At 43.1% G+C, this 18,365-nt stretch overlaps 2 long non-coding RNA genes across 2 annotated transcripts; one reads left to right on the forward strand and one right to left on the reverse strand.

Annotated features, from left to right (window-relative positions):
* Positions 1–6,325: 6,325 nt before the first annotated feature.
* On the reverse strand, positions 6,326–10,793 carry LOC124707063. The gene is made up of 7 exons (XR_007004687.1): positions 10,488–10,793; positions 10,038–10,174; positions 9,342–9,468; positions 9,075–9,232; positions 8,523–8,610; positions 7,539–7,712; positions 6,326–6,388 (listed from the first exon to the last, which is right to left on the reverse strand). It is a non-coding gene; the product is annotated as an uncharacterized LOC124707063 (long non-coding RNA).
* A 5,196-nt stretch (positions 10,794–15,989) lies between these two features.
* Positions 15,990–17,994, forward strand: LOC124707065. Its single transcript, XR_007004689.1, has 3 exons — positions 15,990–16,220; positions 16,297–17,295; positions 17,874–17,994. It is a non-coding gene; the product is annotated as an uncharacterized LOC124707065 (long non-coding RNA).
* The last annotated feature ends 371 nt before the right edge of the window (positions 17,995–18,365 follow it).

The following is an 18,365-nucleotide window of genomic DNA, read 5'->3' on the forward strand; positions in this document are numbered from 1 at the left end:
CATTCAGGACTTGCTCAGAGACGAGATCCAAGGATGGGCCATGAACACGCCGGAAAACTGCATCTTCAACTAGTCGATTAGAACCTACAAGTACTGTTATTTACTCTAGTATAAGTTGATTTTGAGCATATAAACTCTGGCTGATCCATGTCTTAATTCCAAATTATAAAACGGCAATAAGATGTGAGTATGTGACTGGAATGGAAGCTATTCGTATTTGTTTTCACTATGACAAATCTACTTGATGTACAAATTCGGCATGCAAAAGTGAGCCACCGACGGGCCGATGTCGCTGTTTCCAAATTTCACTACACGGTCTAAATGTCGCTGTGTAGTGATCTAAATTTCCAACGGATTCACTACACGGTCCATCCAATGGAAATCCACTACACATTCCATCCAATAGAAATTTAAATGAAACAGAAGCTGCACAGCATATGAAGGCCGAGCACAGAAACACCAAAGATTTGTGCCATAGCATAATAATAATTCGACTTGACCACTTCATTTAAGGAGTGATACAAGCAACAACTATCCAAGTGCAGCAAGGACGTGCTTTTCAAGAGGAGAACAAGCATTTGCCATGAAATTAGCGCAAGCACACAGAGCTCAAATCTTGCCCAGGAAAATAAGCCAGGTAGGGAAGATTGCAAACAGATCAAGGAAGTGGAAGGTTCTCAGATATACTAAAGACCATAACCTGCTTGTCAAACATAAAACAATGGAAGTGGAAGGTTCTCAGATTCGGTGGGCCAGCAACACAGGCCATCGAGGCATCCGCCCAGCAATCTAGCCAAGTAGCTAGCAGTAGCAGAGAGACACTCTAGTCTAGAAAACGAGTAAACAAAGGGGATAGGAAAATACGGACCTGATGTGTGCGTCGAGCTCGATCAGAAGAAAGAAAAGGAATACGACTCAGCTCGATGTCGCGCTGCCGCCCACGGCACCATCATCAGCTGGCCGGAGATCCAGTCCTGGCCGGCTATCTCCTCCGCTCTCCTTTTAGAAAAAGACGTCAGTACTGCTAGTACTAGGATGGCAAGAAAATTCTATCAACGAATCTTTGCCTCACCGGAGATGGGCTCGTCGCCGGTTGGCCGGAGATCTAGTCAACGGCGACCACGTCTTGACGAGCATAGCGTCGGCTCTCCTCTCCTCTCCTCGACAAAGTCATAGTCACACGCGCAATCCACACGCGGTGGCTGGCAGTGGACTTGTACTTATAGAAAGGGAAGAGGGAAGGCAGCTTAGAGCTTTGATCAAGGAAAAAAGCAGGGCGGGAGGGACATGACATTTTGGTTCTCTCCTTTCGTATCCTCCAGATCAATCACTTGATGAAGGGCTAAGATAACCATGGTCTATAATGTCACACGGATCGGTGACCTGGCCATGCATGCATTCATTCTCTGGGAGTAATTGTTGGTGCGGCTCGTTTTTTCTAGTGTTGACCTATTCTCCAGGATCTTTCTCCCTATAACTTCTTGGGTTGTAAATCTCTTGTAATCTGTAGAGCTTTATTAGGGGAGGCCAACAGTAACCCACTTTGCAGCTACCTCATTTGTTTTTTATGCATGCAGATCAAAACAGATTTCTCGGGGGAGAGCAGTTTTAGGAGATGCCATGATGTGCATTAGTGGTTACCTTCTTGGTATTTGTCATGGACCCAAAATGCAAGATGTGGCCAATTCAGCCTTGGGCAAGCAACACAGGAGACCGAGGCAAGCAGGGAGATGAGCCAAAGTCAGCTATTCGTGTCCCCTTTCTCTCTATTCCCCTCCCTGGACTCAATGTGCTTTCTCCTTGTTGTGGATCGATCTATATCCTGGATATTGAGTGTATAATCGAGAGAAGGCAGTAGGTACTTAACAGTATTTTCCTAATTTTGTAGAGATCCCATTAAACCGATATGGAGGGAGTATCTCAAATAAGTAGTAAGCGCCAGCAAGACTAAGATTTCTTTTTCTTTTGACTTAATTGTTCACCAGCCTGTTGGCTTTCCCTCCTTTGATTGAACGACCAGAAATCAACTCACGAGAACTAACAACCATCCATTTACAAGGTACCATGCATTAACTATATATGTACGATGTTAAGCTCAAGATACATTCAGGAAACTATAGTATACATCAAAAATATTATTCGAGAGTTGATGATAGATTGGATCAAGGGTGCTCAAGTAGCATCGGGAAAACCAACTGAATTTGGACATGACAAATCGCAACAAAGACATCTCGCTATACATGCACGTCACCACTCATACTACTATACTTGTGAACAACATATCATCTAAACTAGCAACCCAGATCAACCTTCATTCTAATTCCAGAGCTACAAACGTATATATAAGTCAATCACCCCCGAGCCCCTTGGTTGGTACCCTCTCCACACCCGCCTCCACCGCAAACGCCACACAGTTTTCATTTTTTGCAGCTTCCAACACGATTTTGTAGTACCAACCAAAATAGAAATAGTACTCAGCCTTTCTTGCAGCTTCCCCTTTGTCTTTAAGAAAAATAAGCTCTGTTGTCCATCGCCTGCAGCAACTGGACTAAGAAAGGTGAGTAGGAAACTCTCTTGATTTGGTCCTGACCTGGAAGTTACACGTCTAATTTCATCATGGTTGAATTGGTCAGTTTGTGCTGAAAACGCGTCCTTGCGAGCAGTTCCTGTGCTGCTGGATGCCATCCCAGAGACATGAAAAAAAGACCAAATCAGCATGCAAGATGGCCACTCATCACAATAGGAGGTCAATGTCTTGGGTTCTCTCTCATGCCGCCATCCACACTCGCGTTACACTGGTATGAGATGGACTGGGCACCACCTGGGTACCCGAAAACATGCACCTGAAGCCCCCATCACTTCTTCCCCATGCTGTACAAATATTGCGTGTCTCCAGGAGTCGATAAGGACCTGAAAGGGCAAGAGCTGTTAACATAATATCAATGTGTAAATGACCAGAATAGGAGTCTTAGCAAATATTGGAAGTTTTGACTTGTTATGCGACCATGCTAAATTCAATAAAGAAATCCATGGATGCCTGAAGCATGTAGTGTTTAATACATATGTCCCACAGATTGCAGAAATTTATGGACACACAACAGTCCAATATCAAGATGTCCTATATATGAAATATACTCTGAGCTGAATAATCAAAGCAGAGTAGCTGAGCATGATGCCCACTCCTAACAATCAGCACTAGTCTGATCAGCACTTCCAGCCAAGATTCCTCTACACTTTGCACAGGCAAGCAAAAAAGATGGAATCGTGTGAATACGAGCAGTCCATGTAGGAAAATCCTCACTCTAGCCTAATCTATGGCACATAACATAGGATCAGTTTATGATTGACAAGCATTTTCTTTAAACACAGTAGACTGAAGCCCAGGTGCACTTGTAAATTTGATTATAGTTGACAACACTCACGTTTTGCACTGAGTTGGAACTCTGGTTTCATCGGGCAAAACTAAAAGGCCAATTGATGTTTTTTTTCCTTTCTGTCATGGCACGAGTAAAACAAGTGGAAGATTTAATGTTGCAAGGAAATAACAATCACAAGCATGACGTATCAGCCTAACTATAAGCCCATACTACAAGTACCTATGAAATATGTCCAGATGGGATGAGTTCACCATCGCTAGCACGTGCATGCGAGCCGGCAAAAAAAAGGTCTGTCTTATCGCTCTTATGGAGAATTCAGGGGCATCCTTAATTGGTATATGTTATGTACAAATTAGAAATATGCTTGCTTTTATCCCTTCAAAACTAATGAAAATCAAGTATTATATCAAACTATGCATGAAAATGTCTTTTCCTGGTCGTATCAGAAACATCAGAATTGTGACAGGATCATCCTCATTCATCAACCACTGAACTATGCATGCAACGATCAAAAAAACAAATAGCTGAATCAAATGCCAGTCAACCACAAACATTTGAAGCCACGCCATGCATATGCACATACTATAGAAGGAAGCATTACCATGCAGTACCTCATGGTTGCCAGAAGACGCCATTAGCAACAGCTCCAACCGCAATTTCGGCTGTAGTGGACATGGATCATATTAGCATATGATCCATGCTAGCCTACATGAATATAATTCAAAATAGAAGAAAGTAAAGGCAAGGAGATTAATAAGATGCAGCCTGCTGGCCTAGCTTTGAGCTTGACCATCTCTGACCCAAAAAAACACGACAAGGCTATACACGCAGCCATGAAGCATCAAATACACAATGATACAAGATAATGTTGTCCTAGAAAGTAATGCATTCAGAAAATGGCTCAACTTTCTCTAGACACGAAACTTAAATATTTTGATCATGCCTACTCTGAATTGTGAAAACCATCTGCTGTACTATCACAAGGATATCATCAAGCATTTAATGTCCAGTAGCTCTAGTGGTCGAAAAAGATCAAACTGACCAGCTTTCCGAATTCAAACACATCACTAGTATAAGGAGAATGGACCATCAATCTCCAGGTCAAAAGAAAAAAAGAATAGACCATCTTCTATACAGAGTTCACTGGTGACAACTACATAGGAGATATTATATTTAGCTGGAAGTGCAAGTAACAGCATTAGCTCTAAACATGAGTGAAAACAAGTAATCATAGCACTATGGCAAAGCAAATGCACTAGGCATACCATTAGCAGTACAAAAAAGATGAAAATATTCGCACAGAAATCCAACTTCCTAGATTAACGTTCCAGACAATTATGTGAGACAAGTTTAGTGGATGTGAATCATATTAGCCTGCATTGATATAATTCGAAACAGAAGAAAATGAATGCAAGGAGATTAATAAGATGCATCATGGTGGCCTAGCTTTTGAGCTTGGCCATCTCCAACCCAAAAGAAACATGACGAGGCTAGACCGAGAGTTTATCTTCCAGTACCAAACATCACACGCATAGTGCACACACAGCTCAATTTAACTCAAAGCATCTAGCAAAACAAATGCACAACATATATGCTCAATTGGTCATGAATTGATCAAACCATCAGCTAACTAGATAGACTATATCCAGATCAATTAGCCATATTCGAACTGCTACAGACATATGCCAGACATATAAATGCACAAATGGCACCTATAGAAAGGTAAATATTAAAGGCAGTAACTCAATGCATCTAAAAGCTATAGATTGCATAAGCAACTTAAGCTCTCCATAAATATTAAGTTGTTTTCCTCACAAAGCTACAAGTTTTTTCTCATGATTACAAAAATTACAAAGTATATAAACTAAGAAAAACTTTTTATATGGTTACATGAACATAATCCACTACCTTGAAGTTGATAAATTTTGTCACCCACTAGAAGCCCGCTGTATTGTAAAATTGCAGACTTGCTACACAGAAATCGTAACAAACAGCTAAAAATGCTCAATGTAGGGACAAACAGCCAATCCCTAAACCTAAACATCACATAGCAAAGCAAATATAATAGCACGTGCCAGTACCATGACCAAATCCAAATTAAGATGAATGAATAGGAGCGGCACCGCATGGTGGAGCACAGAATACGGAAACCCCAAGGAGCTCACCGGAAGGAGTGAACGCAACCGCTATAGTGGTTGCGTCGCCAAGGAGGTGGTCAAAGCCAATGGACAACCAAGACCACCACTGAGAACAAAGGCACATGAGGATGGCCAGCAGTGCCGCGAGAGTGGTGGTCATACATGATTGGTAAGTTCGGATTAAGGAGGACTTCCCAAGTGTTTCTTCCAGATTCCCTGAGAAAAAAAAATACATACTGATTAGAAAACAAAATAGAGTTTGGTCCAAAAAAAACTGATACATTCACGTCTGGATCCGAAATAAATAGCCTAACCTTGCATTACTAGGCTGAAAATCTACAATACAGCTGCTCTAAAAGAAATCTACAGTACTTATCTAGACCCATGTATCCCGAATCAGCTTTATAAACAACCAGGAAATGCCAGATACGCAATGGTACAAGATGATTCTTTCTTAACAAGGAATGCATTCATGTCTTGAGAAAAAAAGTAGCTCAACTTTCTCTAGACAAAACATCATGGAAGTACCAAGAAATATTGAAGTTAACCTGAATTGTGAAAATAATATCTAGTAGCTCTAGTGTGATAAAAACGGTCAAACTGACCAGCTAGAATTAATAGGTAACAAAAGGAGGGGTTAGTAATACGTCATCATGCTTACAAGCTATAATCAATAAAAGTACAACATTTTTACCATCTATTTATACTACAAAACACTCTTCCTCTAGACACCTTCATCATGCGTAAAACATGCATGAACCTGAGCAAGAAACAAAAACAGGGGGTAATAGGGAACAAAAGGCATCACCAATGGATCAACAATTGGATCAGGGATGGGAAGCAACCGGTTTCTTCACTTAATCAACACAGATGCTGCGAAAAAAAAGATTTTAATGACAGCTCAGTTAGCATTTTCCAAGTCACGAAACAACTAGTTGGGGCAGGAATCTTGACTACTAAGATACTTGTGCAGTCCAGATGCTACTGCCCATCGCATTAATACCCGAGAATAATAGATGTGTAGTGATCTAAATTTCCAAAGGATTCACTACACGGTCCATCCAATGAAAATCCACTACACAGTCAATCAAATGGAAATTTAAATACTAAAACAAAAGCTGCACAGCATATGAAGGCCGAGCACAGAAACACGAAGATTTGTGCCATAGCATAATATAATTCGACTTGACCACTTCATTTAAGGAGTTGATACAAGCAACAACTATCCAAGTGCAGGAAGGACATGGGTTTCAAGAACAGAACAAGCATTTCCCTGAAATTGGCGCAAGCACAGAGAGCTCAAATCTTGCGCAGGAAAATAATCTAGACAATAAACAATCTAATCCTTTTGTGCATAATTCATGGCAGACAACTCATGACCGTGTGAGTTCATGGCCAAACAAGTGCATTATATCATGAACAAAAAAGACTAAGAAATCATAAATTGAAGAGCACCACATCCTGACACACAAAAGAACACCTCCCACACATTGAGAAAGGACATGATACACACTGATCACCATCTGCAACAACTCGTACATACCAACCACCATTGATGGTGATGTTGTACAACCTAGACACCTTGTGCTCTACGCAAAGGACAATAGTGTCCTCTCCGGTGAACCCCATAGCATGCCACATCCGCCGGTGCGGAGCTCATCGGATAGATGGCACAACCAGCCACAAAGGCCTTTCCTGTCTAATCGAGTAGGACATCGGTCACTTTGATATCATTTCCGTAGTACGAAGAGAGGAAGAAATGGAATAGAAAACATGGCAGCACTCGATACAAATATAGTAACACATATAATCACTACACTTAACAAGTAGATAAATATTATGGCATCACTACACTTAGCAAAACCTTGTCTTAAATTCAGGCCCAAACATGTTGTCTGCCTTTCATTGCAGAAATAAAGAAATCCTTGTATTAAATTCAGGTCCAAACATGATTGATGCCTTTCATCAACAGGAAAAAGATGCAAACTTTAGGGGCAAAAATACATGGAAGCAGAAGAGATACCTCGCAGGTCAGGGTGGCAACAACTCAGGGACGTAGATGCCAGCAGCAGCTGCAGCTCGGGCAGAAGATTGCCTCCCCACCGCCATTCCTGCAGCCTCCCTCCTCCTAGTGCGTCCTTGTTCTTCACCGCTAACCTCCAGCACCATAAAACTGCAACAGCCTTCTGCATATGAACTTGAAATAAGACGAAAAACATCACATCTCTTGTCAATATATGATCCACAAGGAAATACTTTGACAGTTGTACATGCAGATAACACCATACAGATAAAGTTTGCAATTAAAAACATAACGAGATTCCAACCTGAGAATATAGTCACAACAATAATCAAGAGAAAAAGACTACTGATCATGTCAACATGTTCGTTGTTTACACAAACAGCTCTATGGAAAGCAAAATCAAATATCTAGTAGTGGTAGAAGTTTGTCAAGCTACATAGGGACAGATACATACATAATAATCAGGGTTAATTCTACACTAAAAAATTAATACAACAAAAATGCACCCAGCAAACACCATATATTTATTTAAAAAAGTCAAAAAAAAAATAAGCACATGAACTGAAGTCAATCAATATGTGGTATCGTATCGCTGATATATTCACAAAGGAAGAAAAATTTCATATTTACTATTTACATAAACCAAAACGTACTGCTAGATAGGCTGACAGCCAAAGACCTTTTTCGTCAAGTAAAATTTTGAGATTGATTTTAATTTTCAGGGGATTTTATAATTTTCTATACTTTTCTTTGCACCTCTATTATTTGCCACATGACCACCATGTGGGGGTCATGTGGCAAATAATAGAGGTTCGGAGAAAAGTGTGGCAAATTATAAATTATTCCAAGGTTTTCATTGCCTGGCATACCATCCACATTCCACAAAAAACTGACATGCAGAGAAGTGAGAGGTAAAGAAGCATCATCCAAAAGTGTCTACAGAAAAGCTACCATGATGCTTTTAAAGAAGGCAGCGGGAGGCACCTCACAGTCATTTTTGTTCGCGACAATGTCCAAGTGGATGAATTCGTCCTCAACCGACCGCCACCCATTTTTTTAGCTCTAAGACACCCTCCAAATTGAGGAAACGTGGCAGCAAGAAATTTTGTGATCACAAATGAAGAGAATAATTACAGTTGAATACTCAAACTGTTAATGTATCTAGAAATACTAGTGCTACTGCCTTTGTAAATATGCATGAAGTGGAGATTTATTCACAACAAGAGGACATTAATTTAGTTTCTGCCACAAGGAACCTAAGATTATCATGTACAACATGCTGACTCCAGAATTAGTATACAGGTTCTCGTTTACTCGATAGATGAACTACTATATTCAATTTAACACATACAATTAATTAGAAACAATCCCATTTATGTAGCAAAGAGGTGTATGAACTTAAGTATACTAAAAACAAACATTCAAGACCCCAACCTACAAGCAACAAAGTAAGATACCAACCACCAAACAAGATTGTGTTGCAAGACGGGCAGCCATGGAATAATCAATCAGTAAAAGATAGGCAGCGGGAGGCACCTAGTGGTTTGTTTTTGTCCCAGGAGGCAGCGTGCGCCCCAGTGGAGGAGGAAGTCGTCGTTATGTACCTAGGCACCCTCCTAGACCTTCATGCACGAAGCCATCACCGCCACCACCGGCAGTGGGCTCTACAAGCACCACTGCACCCAACCCTGAACCTTATACAGAGAGCAGGCAATTTTTGCTAGGTTTAGCTTTTGCCACACAGAAAAAGAAGAAGTCGCAACCTCCCTCAACAAAAGGTGGGTCTGGGAGAGCGAGGCTCACCGGTGTGTTGAAGTGGTCAACAACAGCAGCCCATCGTATCAAAGCCTAAGTAGCAGCAGCAGCTCGGCCACCCATTTTTCAGATCGAAGGCACCGTCCATATTCAGGACAAGTGGCAGCAAGAAAATCTATCATCACAAATGAATAAAATAATTAGAAGAGAAAACTCAAAGTGTTGATGGATCTATATAATTGAGAAATCTAAGACTATTATCTAACATTACTACTACATTAGCAGCGGGATCCCCATCCATTTACTAGCTAGATATTAAATGAGCACATACACCTAAGCAGCAATAGTCCAAAATATTTACCAAAAGAGATGAATTTACTTGAGGCTACCAAAACCACACAATCAAAATTACTATTATGCTTCCAATAATTGAGCAATGTAAGATTATTATCGATACCACTACAAGTCCAGAATTAGTATGCGGACCACCTTTTACTTAATTACAAAAGAAAATTCAAAGTGTTGATGGATATACATAACGTTAATTTAGCACATACACCTAAGTAAGCAGCAACAGACACATTTAGTGACCAAAAGATGGCAACGAATAAACTAACAGAAACCAAAACCACATACTCAACCCAGGACAACCTAGCCATTAGAGAGCAACAAGGTAAATCAACAACCACCAAATTATTAAGTTGCACAATGGGCAGCCACATAATGGCAGGTAGGGGAGGCAACCTAGTCGTTTGTTCTTGTCCCCGGCGGCGGCATCATCCAAGTGGAGGAGGAGGAAGTCACCGTCCTCTACCTGGGCGCCCTGACATTCCTTCATCTAACCGAGGCGCCATCACCGCTGTCACCTCCTTGAGGACATTCTATGATGAGAATGGAATAGGATAATTAGAACATGATGATAATAAAATCAAAGTGTCTAGAAATACTAGTGCTACTATGGTCGTGTCTTCCAGCTGCACCTATCAGTAGTGTAGATATTAATTTACAACACAAGGACATTAACGAGCTGTTGCCAATAATCAGCCAATCTAAGATTATTATCTACACCAGGCCCTTGTTTACTAGATAGACAAACAATCATTAATTAAACACATAGATCTAAGCCGCAACATGACTCCCATTTATTTTACCAAAAGAGATGAACAAAAACTTAAGGATATTAATGGGAGCCACCTCATAGTCGTTCTTGTCCCCGACGTCCAAGTGGAGGAAGTCAAGCTGAACCCGCCACCCTTTCCTCTATCATCTCTAGGGCACCTTACAAGTTTAGGATATGTGCAAGCTAGAAATTCAACAATCAGAAATGAAGAGAATAATTAGAACACAATACTCAAAGTGTTCATTTATTCAGAAATACTAGTGGTACTGCATTTGTAAAAAAACATGCAGGTGTAGATTTATTCACACGGAGCAATCAAAGATTATCATGTGAAACATTACTAGTCCAGAATCAATATCTAGATATCCTTGTTTACTAGCTAGATAGGTAACTATAAGTACCATTATCTTTGCACGTCGATCTAATTAAGCAGCAAAATGCCCATTTATTTATTCAACAAAAGATCGAGAAGAATCAACATTGCACACAAAATCAAAGCATGAACATAAATGTAAAAAGTGCAACAATAAAGGACAGAGCATACAACCATGGCAGGCGGAGCATGTACATAAAAAAAACTAGGAAATCATAGCATATCACAAGAAAAGTGAGGGCAACAGAAAAATCAGAGCATATCACTGCCAAATTAAAGCCATAAAGCAAATCATAGCATACAATTAATAAAGCCAGATGTTGTTCTTATCATCTTATTCTTAAACCTAAAATGAGTAAGGAAAATAAGCAATCACTCCATAATACCTACTCTAATCAAAGCATCCAAAAATATATTCTTTATCAAATTCCAATAAATAGCTACTTGTTAGGGAAAATTGCAAGCCGCAGATTAAGATGCTGTTTTCAATGAAACAAAAAAGACAAGAAACATACAAGTTTGAGAAATCTTGTATCAAGTGACTATGCATAGAGCAGATAATAAATTTGAAAAGAAAAAGAGAACAATCAAAGAGCAGCTCTATGCATGCGGCAAAATCGAAGACCGGGAAGCACAAGCAGTCCCTCCTAAAAACAATGCCTCCTGGTACGCGCAGCTATGATTTGAACCTGAAAACAATAGTTGTGTTGTTGATTCATAAGCAGCACGAAAAACTTACCATGTTTATTTCATATGGAGCACAAAAAATGAATACTAGCTTGATTCAGACGAGAGATGAATCAAGATATTTGAAAGGCAAGAGTGAATCAATCCAGTATTCATTTCATTCATTCATAATTGTGAGAGCAAAGCACGTACACTTGAACCCAAACACGCACGGCGACAATATGCACTGGACCAAATTAACATAGGATGGTTGGTGGCAGTGGTAACCTTCTTGGAGCTGAGGTGCTCTCCACGACTAGTACCTGTCGATCAGCAGTGGTAACCTTCTTGGAGCTGAGGTGTCTTTTGACGCTAACCTCCCAAAATTACCCCTCCGCCCGTTTCCCGTTCGTCTTCCTTGCACTAGAGCAAAGTATGTTGTCCGTTGTCCGTTGCGGCTCGCGTCAGCACTTGTGGGTGTCGCCGATGACGTCCGCCTGCTCCTCTGGTTCCCCCTCGAAGTCATCTCCCGGTACCCGTGGCTTGGTGCCATTCATCCCCCGCATGGTTTGAACCTGAAAAGGACAAGTTTTCAGTACCGTCGATACAATTCATAGGCAGCAGAAAAATTGAGCACGCTTACTGCCTATGTAGACAATATGTGTTCATCCATTCATTAAATTCATACATCAATTCACAAGCAGCAAAAGGAATCAGCATGTTCAATTGGTACACACGTACTGCCAACTATGTCACAAGGACAATATCCATATCACACCGTATGCATTCGACATGGGAAAAAAATAAACGAATTTGGGCAGGAATGCATGGAGTAGGAGGAGATGTACCTTACCGGGCGCGGCAGCAGCTGGTTGCGGAGTCCGCCGGCAGCAGCATGTCGGGGACATGGCCGGTGGTAAGCAGCAGCAGGAATACATGGAGTAGGAGGAGGAGATGGACCGGAGCCATGGAGGAGGGACTCCATCTCCCTCGCCGGCAACGGCTTCTTGTCCATGTCAATGGGTCCATCCCGAGCCGGCGCGCGCAGCGGATCGGCCAGCGCCAGTCCGTCGCCGTCTTTGACATTGGAGCCGGGAAGCGGGTCGGCCTACATGCCGCTGGACCATACCGGCGACGAGGGAGGTCATCCGTGCCGCGTACAAGGTCGGGGAGGAGCGGCCTGATTCGTCGTCGACAGCGTCCGGCAGGGGCGGCGCTATGGTAGTGAGGTTGAAGGCGCGGGATTGCGGCGGATTCAACCGGGGGGAGAAGGCGGCGAGGCTGGGGAGGCTCCGGCGAGCGGCTGGGTTTGGTTGGGCACTGTGCCGGCAGCAGGGAGAGAGAGAGAGAGAGCGCTCGGTATGCGGGGAGAGAGATTAATTCGGCTAGAGGATTTAGGTGAATTAACTTCGGGCGGGGTAGAGGATTTAGGTGAATTAACTCCGGACGTCCATTAACTCCTGGATTATAGGGCTTTGCCTCCAAAATCTGCATCTCCCTAGAATTACTCCGGCGGCTCCAATTCTCATGTTTTATTTCTTGGGTTCTTCATGCGGCGGAGTGCTCCTTGACGGTTGGCATGGCCTAATTAAATGGGGCAATTGATATAGCCCAATCCCTCGTGCTCCTCCTCCATGCAACTATGCAAGCTCAATACATGCATCGAGACAGAGGGAGTACCAGCAGCTGCTATGAACCAATAGTACTATGGAATTATACACGACGGATCATGCAGTCACTACCTAGCTCCTATTCTATATACATAAGGAGTATTCTTCTATCGGAGTCGGCCTCGTTCATACTACCTCAGTTTCGAGGAATAAGGCAGCACGCGTATTTCAAGACTGAACTTTGACCATAAAAATTGAGTAACAAAATCTTGATTATATTATATGTATATAGTATTGTTGGATTCGTATTGAAAAGCACTTTTTAATGATACTAATTTCATACAAACAATTTTTATCTATTTGAAGAAATTCTTGGTCAAACAAAAAGCTCGTAAAACGAGGGCGCCTTATTCCTTGAAACGGAGGTAGTATACTATACTCCTCCGTCTCACAGCTTAAGGTGTATAAATTTTTCCTATTTTCCTCAAAGAACAAGGCGTAGGTGCCTTTTGGCGCTAACCTTCCAAAATTACCCCTCCGCTCGTTTTCCGTTCGTCTTCCTCGCACTAGAGCAAAGTCCGTTGTCCGTGCCACAATTCATTCTACCACGTCATCATCATCTCCCGTGGTTCCCGCTTTAGCTCCACTATAGAAGGGAAGGGATGCGAACCGATGGCGATGTCGACATGATGCTGGCCTAGACGACGGTGTGGAGTGAGACCGAACACGAAGGCGGGGGGAAATTCCGAGTTGACGGCGGAACATAGCTCTTCCATGCCCCTTTCACGTTGATGGACACATATCGTTGCTTAGAGGCAGTTGCAGCGGAGTGGATGGCGACATGGACCGACACAAGGACACATAGGCGAGATGACTACAAAGATGTGAAGCTCACCCATTCTCGTTATACTCCGGGCCCAACGCTCGTTGTTGGCGGGGACACCACTTTAACAATGTCTACCAAGCATATGTTTCACATCGAATGTGACATCGAGGCGTAAACCAACCAAGGCGGACTATGTCGACTTTGGATGCACCCATTCCTCAACACCACCGACATCCTCGGCTCCAGGATATATGAACTCTTGTGATAACCATGCCTATGTCATGGCCTCGCTCGGAGAGAAAAATGAGATTAATTTGTTAGAGAGAAAGTTGATAGCTAGCTGGTAACACATAGAATTATAGTTCACATTATGATGTTAGTGCTCACTCTAGATAGCTTGGGATGGTGTTGGGCGATGCCGCTCCTTGAGCAAAAGCCTCGTATGTATGTACAATACTCGTATATTCCTCACCTAGATGCATGCATACAGGGTTGCCATCTAAAACTAGGCTAGAGCATGTTGGCCCCTCAGTTTCTCATTAAGAGATGGGTGAGCACACCCCCGGGTTGCGAGTACCGGGGACAATGCGGACGGGATGGGACTCATCATCTCGTCCAAGCCACCATGCTAAGCTTTGGTTCTCATGCAGGGTTGCTATCAGCCTGTAGGTTTTGATTATTCCATGCATGCCTTCTTGGAATATGAAGGCCAAGACTTGGTTCTCATGGAGTATTTTCTCATGTAGGGTGATTCCATGTGACTTTTCTCTTTGTCTATTTTATAGGTTGGTCAAAGGAACATGAAAAACCCTATTCGAGTGGGCCATGTTACATCTAACTCTGTAGCTTTCGGTGGAAAGTGGTGATTCCATGTGACTTTTCTCCCTATCTATTTAGAGGTCAAAGGAGCATGAAAAACCGTACTTAGTGGGCCCTACGATATCTACCCCTCGCTTTTTGTGGCGAAGTGGTGATTCCGTTTGACTTTTCTCTTACCTGTATGCTAGAGTTGGTCATAGTAGCATGAATAAAACTAATCGGTGGTCCTCAAGAGCTCTACCTCTAGCATAGGGTCCAAAGATGAGGTGATTCCATGTCAATATTAGTCCACCGCCGTGGGTGGCAGCGCATGTGCACCTAGGCCATGTGTAAAAAAAACCTTTTAATTGTCATGAACAACATTTTGACAAGAATCTTCATTTTATTTACATTGCAAGGCCTTCAACACCACATCCCCGACGCGTGTGCACATTGCCAACTACAATGTCGACTCGTCTGGTCTCGATCATGTGTTACCTTTCGGCTTCATCGACAGCAGCCTAAAGTCATCCCGTAGTCTCGACTATCAAATGCCTATCCATCGTTACTAATTGGTGCTCTTATGATTGGTGTCTATACATCTTCTTCGGTTATTCTAGTGGGAACGCATTCGGTGTCGTGGGGTTCTTTGCGAAACTCCTAGCTAGAGTCTATCAGTTTAGGTCAAGGTTTCTCGAGGCGTAGTCTTGACATGAGCATCACTCCGATGCATGTGGCGTGGACTAGGCTCTGTAGGCCCTCGACCATCGACATGCCATGATTCTGCATGCCCTAGCTATAGTGTGTGTTGTCCTTTACTCGTCGCGCCTAGCTCGGCTGAACTTTTTCCGAGAACAATCTATTGGAAGCTACCCCGCGCATGACAAATGCAATGGCGTGCACACATACATGTATATAAGCATGGGTGCAAATTTTTCATGGCGTGGTGTGCAGTACTGGTGGTGTGGTACATGGACATGCATGCACATATGGTGACATGGAGCTAGCTACCCAGCGGCATGGACGAAATTAGACACGCTGAGTATAAAAAAGAAAAGTGCAGATAGAAAATACAATTTGGAGCCAAAAATCACGGAGCCCCACCCAACAACACACGAATTTCCCCTCTCAGGCTCCCACCCACAATTACGCATTTTCTCCCCCGACCCCCTCCCTGCCGCCGGCAAACACGTCTCCGCCTGCGCCGCCGGCGGCCATCCCAGCCCCTCTCCCCGCGACGGCCCCAGTGCTCCCATTGTCCCCTCCGTCCGCCAGTCCTGTTCCGCGCCAATCGAGCCTCAACCGCGCCGCCGCGATACCCAGGTCGCCGGCCTGCCGACCGGCGTCGAGCAAAACGCGCGCGAGACCAGGCGCGGCACTTCCTGGTTTTCCGCTTCCCCGTAGTGGCCCTGCAGATCCGTCCCCGTGCGCACCCAACCACCGTGACCTCGCGCCCGGAGGTCATGGCCGTGCGGGAGGAGCCCTACAGCGGCGTCGCCGGCGCCGTGATGCCCAACAGCAGGTGCTGCTGGAGGTAGGAGTCGTGCCCCAACCCGCAGCCCCCAATCCTCTTCTGCCTCATCTTAAAAGAACGCTTCTTTCTTGTGCAGGTAGCCGGAGGAGGGATCCGGGATTGATGGCCGTTCCGCTGGATGTAGCGGTACAACGCAGCACGTGAGACCAATTCCTCAATCTCCTGCCCATGTTTGTAGCTGGATTTTTTTCAAGGGAGAAGAAATGCATCTCCTTTTAACGCTTTGGTTGCACATGGGTTCAAATCAGCTGTATGAAAAACATCTGTGCATATATACTTTGAGAAATTCAGAATGGGCATTTAGATGCTATGGTCTGCTGCTGATTAGTACTATTACCCATGTAATTTCTGTTGTTAGCGTTTCACAAAAAAAAAATTCTGTTGTTATAGCGAGCAACAGGGATTTGTAGCTGCAGGTGAGACCAATTCCTTGATGTAACTACATGGATTTGTAGCCGCAGGAAAAAAAAGTGAAGTAGAATCGCAAATAGTTGGCACGTTTGGTTGCACGTTGATGCAAATCAGTTCTGTGTGAACCTTCTTTACATGTATAGTTTGAGCAATTTAGAGAGGACAGTTAGTTGCTATGGTCTGTTCTGGTTAGTGTATTAATCATGCAATTTTCGGTATGTTCAGATTTAATTAATGTCTATGCATGGGTTAAAGCCCATCCACCTGTAGCTCTTGTAATTGCTTTGACACTGTTCAGTTAAAGAAAGTTGAGAATTCATCAGCATCCATGTGTTTGTCAGAAAATTATCATGCTGGAGAGTGACCTTTAAAATGAATGGATCTTACTGTTTATGCGTGTGCATGCAACTCTGCGAGGGTGAAAATCAGTGTATTGCATAGCAGCTGTCAATGTTGAATTTACATGGATTTATGTGCCTGTGCTGCTGTTTATCTCGAAAGCTGCATTTGTAGCTTCCTTGTGCTGCTGTTACCATCTGTTCATGTCAAATATACCATGATATACGTGTTTGCTTCGCTGACCATGCTTTGTTCTTGTTCGAGGATCACTGGGAGGACTGAAGGACAGCGGTGGGCTTGTTCTTTGACTCCATGTTGTGTTTAGGTAAAGTTTCTGGTTCCTCTCTATGTCTTGATGATAATGGAGATTTCTAGCCTGTTGTGTTTGTGAAATATGTTGACTGCTATGTGCAACTGCAATTTTTATTACAGATGTCAGATGGTGATGTTAATTTCAATGTTACGCAGTGGTGCATGTGTTAATTGTGAGTTGTGCTGGAGGTTTACTTTATTTTGGTGCTGGTATTTAGCTAAGTTGTCAAATAGCTTTTGTTTCACCCAATGAATGCTATTTGGTGGAATTGCAGGCTCTCTAAAGTGATAATATGGTCACCGCTTTATTGTTTGCACCGCTTTGGATGAAAAACGTGTTTTTTGTCTGATGGATTTGTATCTCACTTGCAAGTTTTGCGCAGCCGCATCTCATATGCACTACGTGAATTTCGATTCGATTCACTATAGTGCACGTCAATAATTCTTGTGATGGGAGGGATCGGATGTTTTGCTACTGCTATAAATCCTGTGCTATTTGTGTTTTGCTGCTGCTGTTGAGAGTTAGTCTGATACCCAGTTCTTTGTACTGGGTTGGCATGTATTGATTTAATTTAGATGGCCTCTGACTAGGGAAGGATTTGGCCAGCAGCGAAGCGACTCGATGATGGGGACTGAGTTGTTTTCGTTGCAGACCCTCTGTCTGCCCCGTTACAAGACGACCGGCAAAGATGAGCTCGCCTTGCATCCCGGGCACACCAAGGTCATCAGTATTTTCCTCTCTCTTTTTTGTTTTCCTGGTTGAAAAAATGGAGTAGTAGCAAGGAATCGATCGAGCTTTCCTTGTGTAAGTAGGTTGTTGCATCCCGTCAATCAAAAGAGGGAAAAAAAAAAGTACAAGCAAGCAAGGGAGAGAAAAGAAGAAAATAAAGGATGTGGTTAACTGAAGCAATACGATTCCCAGCACGCACAGCAAGCGCGCGAAGCGAGGAAAAAGTAGTGAATCCATCCAATCGTTTAATTTGGACCGACGACTAGAATCAATTCTTTTTTTTTTCGCGGGTAACAAGAATCAATTCGTGTTCCGATTGGCACGGCAACGTGGACGGTCGAAAGTCGAACCGA

This window comes from Lolium rigidum, chromosome 4 (assembly GCF_022539505.1).
Source record: "Lolium rigidum isolate FL_2022 chromosome 4, APGP_CSIRO_Lrig_0.1, whole genome shotgun sequence".
Lineage (NCBI taxonomy): Eukaryota > Viridiplantae > Streptophyta > Magnoliopsida > Poales > Poaceae > Lolium > Lolium rigidum.